General features: G+C 41.4%; 1 protein-coding gene across 3 annotated transcripts in view; it reads right to left on the bottom strand.

Moving 5' to 3' along the window:
• The window catches only part of robo1 (roundabout, axon guidance receptor, homolog 1 (Drosophila)), a 366932-nt gene that overhangs the window by 275007 nt on the left and 75212 nt on the right, over positions 1–16713 (bottom strand). Inside the window, exon 1 of one of the 3 annotated variants that reach the window (XM_058080085.2) lies at positions 3670–4017. The exons of 1 other annotated variant lie outside the window; for it this stretch is intronic. The gene's annotated coding sequence lies outside the window, so the exon portion shown is untranslated. Of the gene's footprint in view, positions 1–3669; positions 4018–16713 lie in introns of those variants that run through there. One more of the 3 variants, XM_058080086.2, reaches the window with a different exon arrangement.

Here is a 16713-nt window from a genome sequence, read left to right as displayed (position 1 = left end):
GGCTGCATGGTGGAGAAGTGGTTATCATGTTGGCCATACAGTCTTGAGGAGTTTGCATGTTCTCCCTGTGCGTGCAAGGGTAATTTCCAGGTACTCCAGCTTCCTTCCACATTCCAAAAGTATGCTTGTCAGGTTCACTGGTTGCCTTTATGTACCCTGCAACCAGTCAAGGGTGTTGAGATAGGCTCCAGCATACCCCCATGACTCTAAATTAAGATTAATCAGCATAGGAAATTAATTCATGGATTACACGTATGCTAGCATGTCTTCCAAAGAAGTTTGACCTGGAGTGGCCGGCAGACCAAAATGACTTCAAGAGCACAGCGACGATTCATCCAAGAGGTCACAAAAGACCCCACAACAACATCCGGGCTTCAAGTGCCTCATGTAAAGTCGGTTTCATGACTCCACCATAAGAAAGACGCTGGGAAAAAACATCTCGCCCGGCAGATGAAAACCATAAAGAACATTAAGGGTCATCTTGATGACCCCCAACATCTTTGGGAAAATTCTCTTTGGTCTAACGCAGGGGTCTCAAACTCAATTTACCTGGGGGCCACTGGAGCTAGGGTCTGGGTGAGGCTGGGCCGCATCAGGTTTCCAAAAAAACCCAAAAAAAACGCATTTATTAAAAACAGAAAAATGAATAAACTTTGCTTTGGTTCCGATTTTCTATAATAAAAGCTCTGATAAAACATTCCACTGTTCTCAAATATCTTACTTTTTATTTTTCTACACAAAATAAGATCAAGAATAAAGAAAATCAATCAATCAGTAATAAATAAATATAATATTAATTAAACGGCAAGTAATTAAAAAATAAGAAACCACATATAGTTGGTGGGTAGACAAATTATTTTTTCAGATTAAAATGAACAAAGCATTATTAGAGCCCTGTAGACATGACAAAACACGACTATAGTCACATTTATACTCTTTTTATTTACAACATATTGCGCAACTGCAGGGTCTTGAGACACATGCTAACTCACAAACTAGAGAGCTAGCGACCTAAACGGTAGTCTCCAAGTTATTTCCTTTAAACTTAAAAAGCCAAAAACTTACCACTTCCACACGGATAGGGAGCATAACTATTAACAGTTATTTAACCTTTAACATGAACATTAATCAAACGTAATATTTTTTTCTGGGTACATGATACCATACAGCATCCATATCAAACTTGCAAACATTAAACTTTCATATCAAGGCAGGGGCCTCAAACTAGTGTCCTGCGGGCCACATTTGGCGTCACTTGCTGATCCGTCCGCGTTCAGGTTAAAACGCCTCGCCCCTGGTCTAATGAGACAAAAGTTACACTTCTTGGAAGCTGTGTGTTCCATTGCATCTCTCGTAAGACAGATGTGCACCACATTTTATACCAACAATAAAATATGGTGGTGGTAGTGTGACGGTCTGGGGTTGTTGATCAATGGATCCTACACATTTTGTGGCATGTCCTTAAAATGGTCGTCCATGCTGGAAAACACTAAAATGCGGCTGAAATACAAGAATTCTGCAAAGATGAGTGTGTTTTTCACACCACGGTAAGTACAGAAGAGCCTTGTTCGGGCTGATGTGGTCAATAAGGCAACAGCATACAACACGGCTCACAGTCACCGAGGGCAGTCTTGCACAGTATCTATGGATTGCTACGATACGCTTAGCTGTATCTCCAGTTCCACATAGGATGTCTACTGTGTCTCCATACCTGCTAGCAAACACAATACTCGATAAGTCCCAGCAGACGTGACCGATGGACCCGCCAGCCTGTGTGACGGACACACCATCCGGACCGTAATAATAGCGTGTCGTGCTGATGGCGACCCTCACGCCGACGGCAAAGATGCTCTCGACCTTTCAGGGAGGTCAAGGGGGAACAGGTTCTCCCCGATGTTGGGCAGGCAGCCTCAGGGGCGTTATGGGGAGGGTGGAGTGGAGCTTTTCAATCAAAGACGATGGCAGGACAGTGATTTCATTGGGGTTGGAATGAGGAATAAAAACAATAAAAGAAGAATCAATCCCCAGCAGCCTGGAGGCGTTTGGATGGCAGCAGGAACATGAGTGACTTCCTCTGTCATTCCGAGCCTTGACAAGATGCTATATTTGCTGTGTGCTTTGGTATGAGAGGGATCTATATTTCATCTTTGCCATGCTTTAAACCACTTAAAACACTCTACATCGCAGCTCTTGGGGGATTTCCTCTCCTTTCACACAAGAAGAAGCTGATTTTCATGTCTTACTCAGCGTCTGCGTCCTGCTGCTGCGAGCTGCCCTCTTTTCCAAATATCACTAATCCTGTTAGATGGAAATCTATTAATGTTACGCCTCGGCAGCCACACACAAACTTCCTTAAGGCTTTTTTCCTCCCCTTGATAAGCTCCTCAAATATGGCATGAAGGCATATCAGCTCCGCCTCCCTGGATTAGAGAACAGTACAGACAGACAACCGGTGACATGTGACCGGACCTTCAGAATGGAAAACTGGAATTTCGCTGTCATTTCTCAAAGAATTCCTCATAAAAAGAATTGAATTTGTGTTATTGATCTTATTTTCTTCATATATTCAATAATGTATGTGATTGTCCTCTACGCCAAAAATCCATTTCATTTTTAACAAACATGTAAAATAACTTGAAATGACAAAAATTCAAATGAAAAAAATGAAAAAAAAACTATCCAAAATGTGGTGATAAATGCTGTGTTGCTATTATTATTATTATTATTATTATTATGCAGACAAACAAGGCTGATAAAATGTTTAGAAACATAAAAGACTGCATTAGGACCCACCTTTTGCATTTATTGCAAATGTGTGGCGTGTACTTGCATGGAGTTGCAAGAGCGTTATATATAATATTAATATGTAAAGTTATGCTGGTAAAAGAAATTAGGACGAGACGCTGCATAGAAATCTCATTATTACCTGAGCACAGGTGTCCTGCTGCAAGACAATGGACACCCAATTCCTTTCTCCTCACAGCGCATACACAATTCCACTGCAGGGCTTACCATTAAAATGAAAGCAAAATTCCAAATTTTAAAACAAAAAAATATTTTTTTTTTATGTTTTTTAATCACGCCATAAGTAACATGTTTTGTGGATCTTGTATGTCTATAATATGATAAGGTCCAACCCCTAAAGATAATTGTTTAGTTTGATTGACACTAACAGAGAGGCATTCATTTAACAATATGTTTGTTATTGTGATTTGCACTGCATCACACTGAGTTAATATTCATATTAATATTCATATTTTGCTTTTAGCTCCATAATTGGGTGAAAGGGAGAACACACCAGATGTCACCCTTCTGTATTTATGAGTCCAAGCACCTGGTCCTTGGACCTGGTTGACGACCATGCGTCTCCTGCGTGGAGCACCAGCACATGGAGCCTTCTTTTTTCAACATCAGCAGACCGCTTTACGCATGCTGGGAAACTTTCAGCACCATGGAGAGAGGTTTAAGCTCCGCTACCTGTCAGTCAATCAGTGTGTCAACAGGATGTTTGACAGGTAACACACACACACACACCTGTAAAGCCGCCTAGTCGGCTAGAGAACACCAGTCTCCAGCGTGTCAAACTCGACACTCCGAGGCGTTTTAACCTGAACGCGGATGGATCAGCAAGTGACGCGCTATGCTGACACAAAAAGAGGAAAGACTCACCACTCCAAAATGAAGCTACACGTCGTCTCCCTTCTTAAAAACCCAAGTGATCCATAGCGGGGGCGAGTAGGGGGAAACTTTTATTCTTCACACATGCTCACCGGCGCACAAAAGCCACAAACGAGCAGATGCGCAATCTTCAAGTGCATGGAGCGCACGGCCGTGGAGGTGTCCCCTCTGCTCCAATGCAAAGTCGTTACATGAAACGCATCCTGACGGGGAAGTGGCGTGGAGTGAAAGAAAATAAAAAAGAAATAAGAGTAGAAATAAGAAGAGAATATCCGGTGCCGTGAGTCTCACTATGTGTGTGAGGGGAACCCGGACCGGAGCGTGCTTCACATTCACACCCCCTCTTGGTAGGCTGCAGCAGCGGCGGACTCCCTGGGTCCTAAAGCTGCGTCACTCAGCCAATCGGCAGACGCTGCCTCTAGATTTCAACTGTCTAACTTTGTTCTTTGGTGATTTTAAAACAATGGAAGCTTACCCAGATGTACAACATGTAGAATTTACAATAAGAATCAATGGAAATAGAAATAATCCGTTCCAAGGTTAAACTGACACCAACATACAATCCTTAGGGACGCAGGGGCAAACTACTTTGTAATGGGCAAGGGTGAAAAGAAGTGCACTACTGTATGTACCATTTTACGTGGGGGAGGGGGAGTGAAGTTTAACATTCTTAACTGTGTTACAGTAAAGTCTCGTTATATCGATATCGGTTATAACGAATTACTGCTTATTACGATACTATTTTCATTTCCCGGCAAATTTCTAGTCTTTTATGATATAATTAGTTCCGTTAGTACGATACACGGTTATTATGATAATCCGGTTACTAGGATGCCCTTTTCATCTCCCGCCAGCAAATTTGGTCTGCTTATATCGATACAAAAGCAGCTTAAATCAATCTTTGCTTAAGGATTTCAATACCAAAAAAGAACACGGCGAACGGCTGCTTCCAGTCAACTTTATTTTTCACACTTCCACCACCAGAGTGCAGCACACACACCGATTCCCGCACTTCCTGGTTCACAGGTCATGCTCAACCCGCCCCACATAGCTGGCCAAACACATGCCTGCAACAGAAGAACCAACTGCGTTCGTGGTTTCTCTCGTGTGTATAGAATCTATACTAAACTGGAATATTAGTCAAAATGGCAGAAGGTGTTCAAATTGTAAGGGAGACTATTTCAATGAGAGGGTTAGGGCAAAGAAGAGCATGGAAGATTTTCCTGAAAAAGGAACTGCTATGCCAACCACATGAGGCCCAGAATGATGAGTCTGAGCCAGGACTGAGGACAGATCGGCATTCCCTCCGGACATGACCTCTCTGTCCCTCTGCGGCCACAGCAGACAAGCCTGCTAAAATGCACCCAGGGATGAGGAAGAAGGAGAACCTCCTCGATCCATTTCAAAAAGCCTCTGCAGTGATTGACAGAGAGGAGAAAGGAGAAGGAGGAGGGCGGCTTATATCACTCATACAAAAACATGAGATCCTACTCGTGGAGCGCGGAAATGCTTCCCACTGAATGTCCAATCAGGGAGAATGGGAAGCGCAAATGAAGAGGCTGATGGAAAGCATAAAGGGATGCGGATAGAAATTCAATTCGAGTTCCTCATCCTTGTGACTTCTCGAAATGGAAGTTTTAAGTGAACAAACATCTTCCTGCCCATCTGACAGGAAAGGTGAGCGATCAGGTGACTCATCCATCCTTTCCCGCATCCAGCGGTGATAAAATGACTGCACTGCATCACACTGACAGACCTCTGTAATATTGGGCCCAAAACAGGCTCTCCAGAATATTACAAACAGGGTGATGTGGTACATTAGAGACACTATTAGAGCCCTCTACATGTGAAATAACACCCCTATAGTCACCTTTACCATTGCACTACCCAAAATAAACGTAATAATTGAAAATTAGACATAATATAGACTCATATGTTAACATTGCACTAGTTTTTTTTTGTTTTTTTTTAAACAGCAGTACTTCCTGTGGTGGCTATTTTCTCATCAATGTGAAACTGCTGACAGCAAGGGACTAGTGTAGAATACCAGATACCATATGTCTTCTGAATGTCTTACATTTGTATTTATCTTTAGTCGTTTTTATGCTTGAAAATGCTTAATGTAGGCCAAACATGTTCACATTTTGCTTCAACATGCATATTTTTAGACTAGGACTTAGCCAACCACAACACTGCATGATTTATTCATATATTTTGATTTGATAGCGTGAAGCCACCAAATTCAAAGTGCCATGTGGCGAGCGACGAATGTATACATGGAGTGGGATCATCTGGCCTGAGGCGGATCAGAGGCAGTATCATGTCCATGAGAAAATAGCTTTTCCTTCATCACATTATGAACAGCCTCGTCTCTCAAAAGGTGGCGCAAACAGTACAGATAACATATTAGTGTTGAAAAATCATTTTTAAAATGCATTGCATAATAACTCGTATGGAGTGGCATGGCATCCCACAGCAGCGTGTGACCAGCATGAGGCTGATATTGTTATTCAGCATGATAACAGATTTATTTGATTTAATTTAATTTGATTTAATCATCTCATTGACAAAAAAAACAGAATAAGCTGCATGTTTCTGACAAATGGGGCATCATTTAAAACCAAAATTGTACTCAAAAGACACTAGAGTTTATGACAAGTGTCGTCTCTGTTGTTCGAAGCTACGGGGTATAGATGCACGCTTTATGTGCCCATAGATGTCAGGGCATGATGTAGCGAGGCGGCTAAAGTTCATTTTCATTTCCATTCACCTGAGGTGGCTGCATGACGTGGTAAAAAGCTGCCGAGTCAGCTGTTGAACGTCATAATCATGCAAGGTCACCTGCCTTCAAGTGCTACTTGTTCATCATCACCGAACCACAGGACGAACACACGGCGAAAGGTCAAGCATCAATCATTTAACAAAAGCCTATCTTATAATGCATGTACGGCGTATTAATGAACACACGTGTTCTTTGATGCCGATAAGACTTTTTAACCCCACGGGACGTTAAGCAAACCCCTCCATTGTTTGTTTCTCCTTCCAAGTCCACAAGCTGCTATCTGCATTGCGACGTATATGCTTGCTTGATAAAGACAAAGGAAATATATTTGCTATTTGCTTACCATATCTTGCAGAAATACTTACAAGTTAAGAACAGATGGGGAGGGAAAAGGGCGATGGAGACACGCATGGCACCCTCCCTATTATACTGTATAAATATTTGAATTTGGACTAAAAATCTAGAACTGCTTTCCCTTCAGAAGGAGCAAAAAAGTCTGCTTTTTGACTCTAAAATCGAACTCCAAACATGTCAACTGCAATCTTTCTGAGTAATAAGGAGCCACAACCAGTGACTTCAGGTGATAAGACTTCCATCTAAATAAAGTTGGACTCGCTTTTGTTTAGATTGAGCTCACAATTGAAGGTGGTCTCTTCCTGTTAAACCCTGCGTCTAAAACCTGGCATTTTGGTAATGGTAATGGTTTTATTTCATTTGAACATGCATCAGATTACAATTGAATGCATCCCATAATCAGTTCACAGTTCCACATGTCCAAAAGGAGTAGGAAGAAGCAAAGCTTATTAAATCCTACCCCTCCATCTGGTACTTTTACAATCAGTAACTGTTACATTTGTTCACTTCCTGCTTTCCTAATATAGTTTAAGTTATTTTTTTTCACGTACCAAAGTACAAGGTGATATGAGCATCCAATGCCATAATGGGTACCATAGTAAGTGTCAATATAGTGATATATATAGCACATCATGACTGGTTCAAGACTCTTCATCCTTGTATTTAGCAAACATCAACTGCTTGTATTGTTTCTTGAATTGGCTCATCGTTGTGCATTGTTTGATTTCCTTACTCAATCCATTCCATAGTTTGATTCCACATACTGAAATGCTATGGCTAGCATAACGTAGTCCTAGCATAGAAGTGTTTCAAATGTACTTCATCCCTGAGATCATATTTCTCCTCTCTTGTAGAGAAGTATTGGATGACATTTTTAGCTAATTGCTTATTATTTTTAGTCTTTTGCATTATTTTAGCTGTTTGAAGATGAACTATATCAGCAAGTTGAAGTATTTGTGATTTTAGAAATAAGGAGTTAGTATGTTCTCTGTAGGCGGCATTATGAATTATCCTTACTGACCTTTTTTGCAGTACATTTAGCCAGTGAAGATTGCTTTTATAGTTATTAGCCCATATTTCCACACAATAAGTAAGATATGGTAGAACCAGAGAGCAATAAAGAGTGTGGAGTGATTTCTGATTGAGAACAAATTTTGCTTTGTTCAATATTGAAATATTTCTGGCCACCTTATGTTGTATATTTGTAATATATGTAATTTCCAGCTCATATTTTCATCTATTGTGATCCCCAAAAAAATATTTTCCTTCACCCTTTCAATATCCATTTTCAGCCATTTTTTGTGTGAATGGGGTCCAAAGTCAACACATCGCTTTTCTTCATTACAGAGGTAGAATCCAAGCTCAAAAACAGCTAGAAGGACATCTTTGGAGATTCCATGCCAGTGTTAAACGCAATTGCAACATGTTGAGCAATATCGTGTGATTCAGTATGATTATCTGATTGTGGGATGCCGTGTGGAAGCACAAAGAGTTGCGGCAATATCACACATTTGCTGGTTCTGTGTGAAAGGCAAACGGTAGAATCTTCTCATAAATCGGTGTTGCGGCATTTTTAGCCCTATAGATGATCTATATGGATGCTCATTCATCTTCTTCCGCTTGTCCGAGATCGGGTCGCGGTTGGAGCAGCCTAAGCAGGTAACCCAGACAACTGGTCCAGCTCCTCCCGGTGGATCACAAGGCGTTCCCAGGCCAGATGCCTTAGCCACCTCATCCGGAGCAGAGGTTTTACTCCGAGTTTCTCACCTTATCTCTATAAGGGAGCGCCTGGCCACCCGATGGGGAAAACTCGTTTTGGGTACCCGTACCCGTGATCTAGTCCTTTTGGTCACTACCCAAACCTCATGATGATTGGTGAGGGTGGGAATGTAGATCGACCGGTAAATCGGCTCAGCTCTTCACCACAACAGATGTTCGATACCAGTACCTCATGTTGGGTAATAACCTAATTATGCTTCCATTGCTATTCAAGTAAACAAAATGTCAATGTACGTCATAGAAAAAGCACCATATTTTGTGCCAAAAATATTACAGTGAAGTAAAATAAGACATTCTCCTACTAAGTGATGTTTTTACTTTTCACCAATGTAAACCGTGCCGCTGTATAACATGGACTCAACACCATTCTTTTAAGTTTTTATATGCCAATATTATAAAGTATATTGAAAAATGTTGTAAATGCTGCAAAGAGAAACCTGGTTTTAATAGCGAGGTCTCACCATGACTTCCTAATCATGCATGCTATATTCCATTGTGTGTTGAGTGTCTTATTTGCAGACATCAAAGTTTGAGCGTTCACCAGGGAAGGCGCACAGCAGCGTGGAAGGACACCCCGCCTATTCCTTATCGCCCCCCTGCTAATAGCTTCTTGTATTGCAAGTTAATTCGACAATGGAATTAAATTATAAAGCTTGTCCAAACAAATTAGCGTCAAGCGGCAAGCAGGCATTTTTTTGACGAGGCGAGGGCATTTGTAATCCAACACATGAACCCTTCTCTTGCTCCTAGCTCAGGGACCCCCTTTTCGCTTCCAGGTAATATTCTCGCTGCACAGACGCCCCCCCTCCTCCCTCACCCAACTCCGAGAATTCCCATTTCAGAAGCCATCGAGGGGAAGAGAGGCTCCACGCCACTGAGGGAGAGATTAATGTGTCGGCTGAATGCGGACACAAAAGGCAGGTAGTCCCAACAGCAGCAGTGGAAAATGTTCACTTTTCATGAAAAAATATCTTTCATATTATTTTTCTGACAGTGTCAATCATATCTGAACATTATTATCTCTGTAAATATTTGATTTGGTTTCTGTATGTGTGCATTACAACATCTTGATCGTAATCAATACACTGATAGTGGTCCTCAGAGGCAGTCCTTCATAACCGCAGAGTATTGATCTCACTGGTTCCAATCAGTCGGAATAAGTCTCTAACTAATTGTCAGTGGGAAACCATTCCAGGAGACTCTCCTCTGAATGCCACGCGTTAATAAAACATACGTACTCGCTTGACGGAGGAGCTGCGGATCGATTAAGTGGCGATCGATATATCGGCGAACAAATATTATGACAGCAACAGCAAACATGCTTAAACTTGCCCTTTGGGACTTTGTAGAACTTGAACACTTGTCTCATGTGAAAGAGGTTTTGGTTTAGATCAGAGGTCTCAAACACGGGGCCCGCAGGACACTAGTTTGAGGCCCCCGCCTTGATATGAAAGTTTAATGTTAGTGCAGCCCGTGCAAGTTTGATATGGATGCTGTATGGTATCATGTACCCAGAAAAAATTATTACGTTTGATTAATGTTCATGTTAAAGGTTAAATAACTGTTAATAGTTATCCTCCCTATCCGTGTGGAAGTGGTAAGTTTTTGGCTATTTAAGTTGAAAGGAAATAACTTGAAGGCTACCGTTTAGGTCGCTAGCTCTCTAGTTTGCGAGTTAGCATGTGTCTCAAGACCCTGCAGTTGCGCAATATGTTGTAAATAAAAAGAGTATAAATGTGACTATAGTCGTGTTTTGTCATGTCTACAGGGCTCTAATAATGCTTTGTTCATTTTAATCTGAAAAAAATCATTTGTCTACCCACCAACTATATGTGCTTTCTTAAGTTTTTATTATTTGCCATTTTATTATTATTATTATATTTATTTATTTATTACTGATTGATTGATATTCTTGATTTGTTTATTTATTTTTCATCTTATTTTGTGTAGAAAAATAAAAAGTAAGAAATTTGAGAACAGTGGAATGTTTTATCAGAGCTTTTCTTGTAGAAAATTGGAACCAAAGCGAAGTTTTTTAAATTTTTTTGTGGTTTTTTTTTTGTTTTTTTTTTTGATAACCTGATGCGGCCCAGTCTCACCCAGACCCAAGCTCCAGTGGCCCTGGTTTAGATCATTACCTTAGTCGGCAAGTCTCTAACACGTATTATAGATGTTACTATGAAATACTGAAGTATATTTACAAGCGTTTCATACGTGTCAAAGGCTTTTATTGACAGTTTCTTTTCAGTCCGTTCTTGCATAATCAATGCTTGGAGTTTGTCCGAATTTGCTCATTTTCGTTTGTGCACCCGACTCTTGAGGACCAACCACATTAAGATCTGAGGAGCTTCCTGGTCATGGACCCAAAATGTTGATGTTTTGGTCCCCAAGCCAGTTAGTAATCACTTTTGCCTATTACCAAGATACTTGATAAATGGAAAAAGCATTGTTTGTCACCAAACTATTCTTGGATGATTGGGACAAGTTGTTGGTACTATTCTTTCCTCATGGCTGAGTGAGTCCACCCCCTCGGTTGAGAAGCAAACCCACAGAAGTAAGATTTCAGGATGCTTTGCTGTTGCCATGACACAGGACTGATGGTCCTGCTCACATTCTTCTCCACACAAGCTTTTGGGGATTCATCAGAAAACCGACCCTACCCCAGTCTGCAGGAGTCCAATTCCTGTATCTTTTGCCAATATCAGTCTGTCCCTGATGTTTTTTCCCTGGAGAGAAGTGGATTTGTTTGCTGCCCTTCTTGACACCAGGCCATCTTCCAAATGTCTTCGCCTCACTGCGCAAGCAGATGCCCTCACACCGGCTTGCTGCCATCCCTCAGCAAGAATTCGACTGGTGGTGCCCCGATTCCGCAGCTGTATCAACTTTCAGAGACTGTCCTGCCGCTTGCTGGACTTTCTTGGGTGCCCTGAAGCCTTCTTCACAACAACTGAACCTCTCTCCTGGAAGGTCTTTGGAATCTGATCATTGGTTGATTGAGTTGCAATCCTACCACCAGCAATATATTTGCATGTGAAGCCCTTTTAGTGCTAAACAACGATGGCTGCCACTGTTTCCTTACAGGTAACCAAGGTTAACAGAGGAAAACCAACGACGTTTAAAGCTCCAAGTTTGTTATGCTACGTCAACCAACATGATAGAGTTATCTTCAGCCGAGCATTCACCTGATACGCCTCCTTGTCCCTTGGACTAAGATAAAGACTATCCTGGTTTTTTTATGCTAACCCCAACCAGTAGAGACAGAGGGCCACCCCAAAGAGCCTGGGTTCTGTTCAAGTGGTCATACCCAGAGGGAGAGTGCTTGCTGGTGTGGGGTTCAGTTGGTTTCTCTTTGCATTTATGAGGAACGTGATCAGAAAGCGACCGATGTGTAAACATTTTGAAATACCCTTTGTTAGCAGTTGGCAGATGAATTGAATTTGTCCTTGTCAACACTCTCACCTACATTAAACAAAGTATCACTAGCATAATGTCAGCTGATCGGTTTGTGGCAGGGCTGAAATGCAGTGGAAATTGTGCTTTTTGGGATTGACTTCTTTTTCATGACTTGCTGTTGATTGCATCACTCTTGAATACATTCCGGAGCATGTCCGAATTGGATTTATAAAAAACAAAGACTTTATGGAAATGAATAATTATTGCATTATCAAAACGTTTGGCCATGACAGTATGTACTACACCTGAACTGCACCTCCCAAAAGGGTGAAAATTTGTCAAAACACCTACTCTATATCAGTTTACAAAAAAAATGGTGGTGCTATTATTAAGACCCAACATTTGATCACATACATTGGCTTGAAATTTCTCATACAGCTCAATGGACTCTTTCGAAACACCCACTGTGATGTAAAATTTGAGCAAGAATGTTTGCAAAACATTAAGCGCCGTCAAGAAAAACATTTGTGCTGCGGCACGGGGGGGACTTAGCAACTTACTGCCTAAACACGATTTGTTGTAATGACTATAAAAATGTAATATCTACCATATCGTCCATGTATGCTGGCATGTCTTCCAACGCATTTTGTCATGTAAATGACATCACACAATCAAGCGACACGCACAAGCGGCAAGCGGCATTGATTGCTTGCGATGCTCACGTTTGTTCATCATGCTCACCAGTGTTCCCTTTTTCATGTGAAACTAATGATGGTCACCTCGACACTTTGAGAAGACGGTAAAAGGCTAATGAAGGCCTCTTACATTGAAACAGCCAGTTAAATGGTCTCTAATATAAATGGTTCGGACAAAAATACATTAGCAGCCGGCAGAGAGGAAACATAACATCACATCTGGAAGCCTTCCCCTTAAACCAAACTGGCATGTTTGTAATCATCATTGCCGGCTAATCAGCAGCCCACTCGTGTATCCATCTCGAGTGTGCATGAAAAGCCTGCATAGATACTCCTGCGTGGGACTCAGAGAATCCACAATCAACATTTCTTGATGGAGGTGAGGCAGGTGAGCACTAAATGCTTGCAGACGCGAAGAGGTGGAGAAGAAGATTGAAGTGGTGCAAACAGGTGGTTATCTGCGGCACAATCACTTGTGAGAGAAGCTCCCGCCCTTTGATGGAGGGAAGATGAAGGACAAGGATAAGAAATGGTTATTGATCGACGGACTCTTTATCGACCCCGGCACCCAAGGAGCACACAATGCAATCTGACCGCAGGCCAGAGAGGTGTAAGATTGAAGCCGGCGAAACTTCATTAAACTTGTTTTTCAAATCATGCCTTTAGTCTCTCTTCTGTGTTTCTACATGGAAATAAGAATGGCTTGAAACCCTGAAAGATTCCTTGCAGTGGGTGCTGCGGCAGCCAACATCTCAGTTTTTCTTCTTTATCCAACATTATTTCCTGTTTGAGACTGCTCCTTCCTGCTTGGTATCGTAGTGGCGTCTTTAATTAACGCTATGAGCAAACAGTGGGCAGATTAGTACATAATTAGTGTTGCTATTTAGTTGAGCTTCATAATTGTGTTTGTCAATCAAAGCCTCTTTGGTCATGCCTTTGCTCTACTTGATCTGCTGTGTTCCTGCGTCCAGCCTGCTTTCTGCACTCCACTGCATTCAGATGAGCTGCAGTTATTATCTTCCTTTTTAGGTCAGTTCTCGTTTATTCTCAAGCTGTGTGTTTAATTGCCTTCATGTACATGTGGTGAAAATAAACTCAATCTCAATAGGTAGCAGCGTTAGAAACAAACAAATCAGCCAGTATAAACCATAATATCATGAAAGTCACGACATTGCTCCCTGATAATTTGGCATGGATGTCATGAGCTTCCATACTTGTATGCGGATCTTTGTTTACCCAACAGCCAGATGTCCGTCATCTGAATCCAGAAGTACATTTTTGTGATAATCCAATCCAAATAAATCATGGATTGTTCATCTTAGCAACTTGTAATCACTTTTAGCTACACAGAAATACTTTCAGTATTATCAGGGCTCGACAATAACGATGTACCGATGGCCCGGGGCAAGTTAAAACAAAATTCGGGCAAGTAAATCCAATCCGTGATATTCCCGTCGGGAAAGTGTACTTTGGCATGCCATACTGCCAAGAGTTTTTTTTAAAAGCGGTTCTTGTTGGGTGTTGGTGAAACATGGACTGCGTAATTCCGGTGGTAATTTGCAAAGCAATCCTTGCAAATCTTGAAATGGACCAATCAGAATCGTTTATTTAGGCCACGATCTGCAGTCTGCGTTTTACCCACACCCATTCTTGTTCGCGATCAACCAATCAGCAATGGTTTGACTACGAAAAAATCTATCATCTATCAACATCGTCTAATTCTTCAACAACTCATTTATGGCTCATGTCATTTATTATTTAATAAGCACAATGTTTATTCAATCATGAATGTAGCAAGTTCGGGCAAGTAGTTCTCACCTTAAGGATTCCCCATGGGCAAGTCATTTTTGTTTTTAATGTAGAGCCCTGATTATTCACATAAACTCATAACAAAGGCACTATGATGGAAGGTATACTGGGATATAGTTTGGAGTAGTCAGTGTACAACTTGTAGTTGGCAAGGGTGTAGCAAGACAATTGTGTTCAGTCAACAGTCTGGGGCTACACGAGTGCTGCTGGCACTGGGGAGCCACGGTTCACTGAATGAAAGGTGAATTCCACCACACCGTAGCATAGTGTACAGCAGGGGTCTCAAACTCAATTTACCTGGGGGCCACTGGAGCTAGGGTCTGGGCAAGGCTGGGCCACATCAGGTTTTCCAAAAAAAAACGCATTTATTAAAAACAGAAATATATACAAACTTTTTCAATGCTTTGGTTCCGATTTTCTACAATAAAAGCTCTGATAAAACATTCCACTGTTCTCAAATATCTTAATTTATATTTTTCTGCACAAAATAAGATGAAAAATAAATAAACAAATCAAGAATTATGAAAATCAATCAATCAGTAATAAATAATTACAATAAAAACAATAAAACGGCAAATAATAAAAACTTAAGAAACCACATATAGTTGGTTGGTAGACAAATGATTTTTTTCAGATTAAAATGAACAAAGCATTATTAGAGCCCTGTAGACATGACAAAACACGACTATAGTCACATTTATACTCTTTTTATTTACAACATATTGCGCAACTGCAGGGTCTTGAGACACATGCTAACTCGCAAACTAGAGAGCTAGCGACCTAAATGGTAGCCTCCAAGTTATTTCTTTTAAACTTAAAAAGCCAAAAACTTACCACTTCCACACAGATAGGGAGGATAACTATTAACAGTTATTTAACCTTTAACATGAACATTAATCAAACGTAATATTTTTTTCTGGGTACATGATACCATACAGCATCCATATCAAACTTGCGCGGGCCGCACTAACATTAAACTTTCATATCAAGGCGGGGGCCTCAAACTAGTGTCCTGCGGGCCACATTTGGCCTGCGGGCCGCGTGTTTGAGACCCCTGGCGTACAGTATAGGTTTCTCTCCACAGCGGTGTATCACACTGACAAGAAAGGGTATGTAAATACATCCTGTCAGCATGTTAGCTTCCTCATCGGTCCGCTGCTTTGTCACGGCCAGGCGCCTCATCCCCAAGCTGACGAACACAAAGACTCGTCCAACCATTCCACTGAGCGACATATTAGAGGTGAGACGAAACATTTCTGCTGACAAAGCACATCATACTGGAACCGCACTGGGGAGACATGACATGTCATGGAAATTTCCGTGATTCCCGGTATAAGCTCATGGCGTAATGTTCCATGTCGAGCGTGTAGACTAGAATGGTACTTGAATACTTTAGACGGCATGTCTAATCACGTTTGCCTATTATTGATCCCAGCTTGTTCTGTGACAATAATCAGTCATGACTTCATGCGTCATTAGACACTACAGTTCAGGAATCAAATATAAAATGCAACCCCTGGATGTGATCCACTTTTATTCCAGTTCATCTGTGAACAGCAAAGAATGTCAAACATTGCCATTAAAAGACGTCATAAACAACAGGGAGAGTTATGGGACTATACCATTGGTGATTCTGGGTGGTGGGCGGTTCACATTTTACACGTCTAACATTTTGTTATCGCTCAATAAACTAAATAAATGAGCACCATGGGAGATGTGTGGCTTATAATGAGGAGCCGCGTTGCTATTCTCACATGTCTCATAGCACACAAAGACACACACATATATATATATTTGCCATAAAGTCAGTGATGGTGCCCCAATAAAAAATCAGTCGGGGAACACACGGGGATGGAACGCTGTGAGCCCATGTGGCTAGAGGTGGATCTCCATTAAAATGATGTATGAGCGCCGGTGTTGTCTAATTGGAACACGGCGATGTATTTAATAAGACACATCACAAGCCTAATTAGACATAAATAGAGCTGTATCCCGTTTGTCCGCACGTCAGCGCCGAAGATTGGACGGATGTGGTCAACACACCCGGAGTGATGAATTTTTCACTAGTTTAAGATTAAGCCTTTTCCCCTTCCGCTTTCAAAACCAAACAACTCATTCCGCATTTACCTAACACGTATCGATCTCAAGACGCAACGTTGCTTATCTATATGCTAATGCAGGAAGGGCCTCACGTCCCATTTTTACTATTTCATCTTTCTCTGC

Source organism: Doryrhamphus excisus, linkage group LG8, assembly GCF_037039965.1.
Source record: "Doryrhamphus excisus strain RoL-2023G ecotype Guam linkage group LG8, RoL_Dexc_Guam_v1.1, whole genome shotgun sequence".
Taxonomy (NCBI): Eukaryota; Metazoa; Chordata; class Actinopteri; order Syngnathiformes; family Syngnathidae; genus Doryrhamphus; species Doryrhamphus excisus.
Note: the sequence above shows the minus strand (reverse complement) of the source record. Positions and strands in the feature narration are given on the sequence as shown.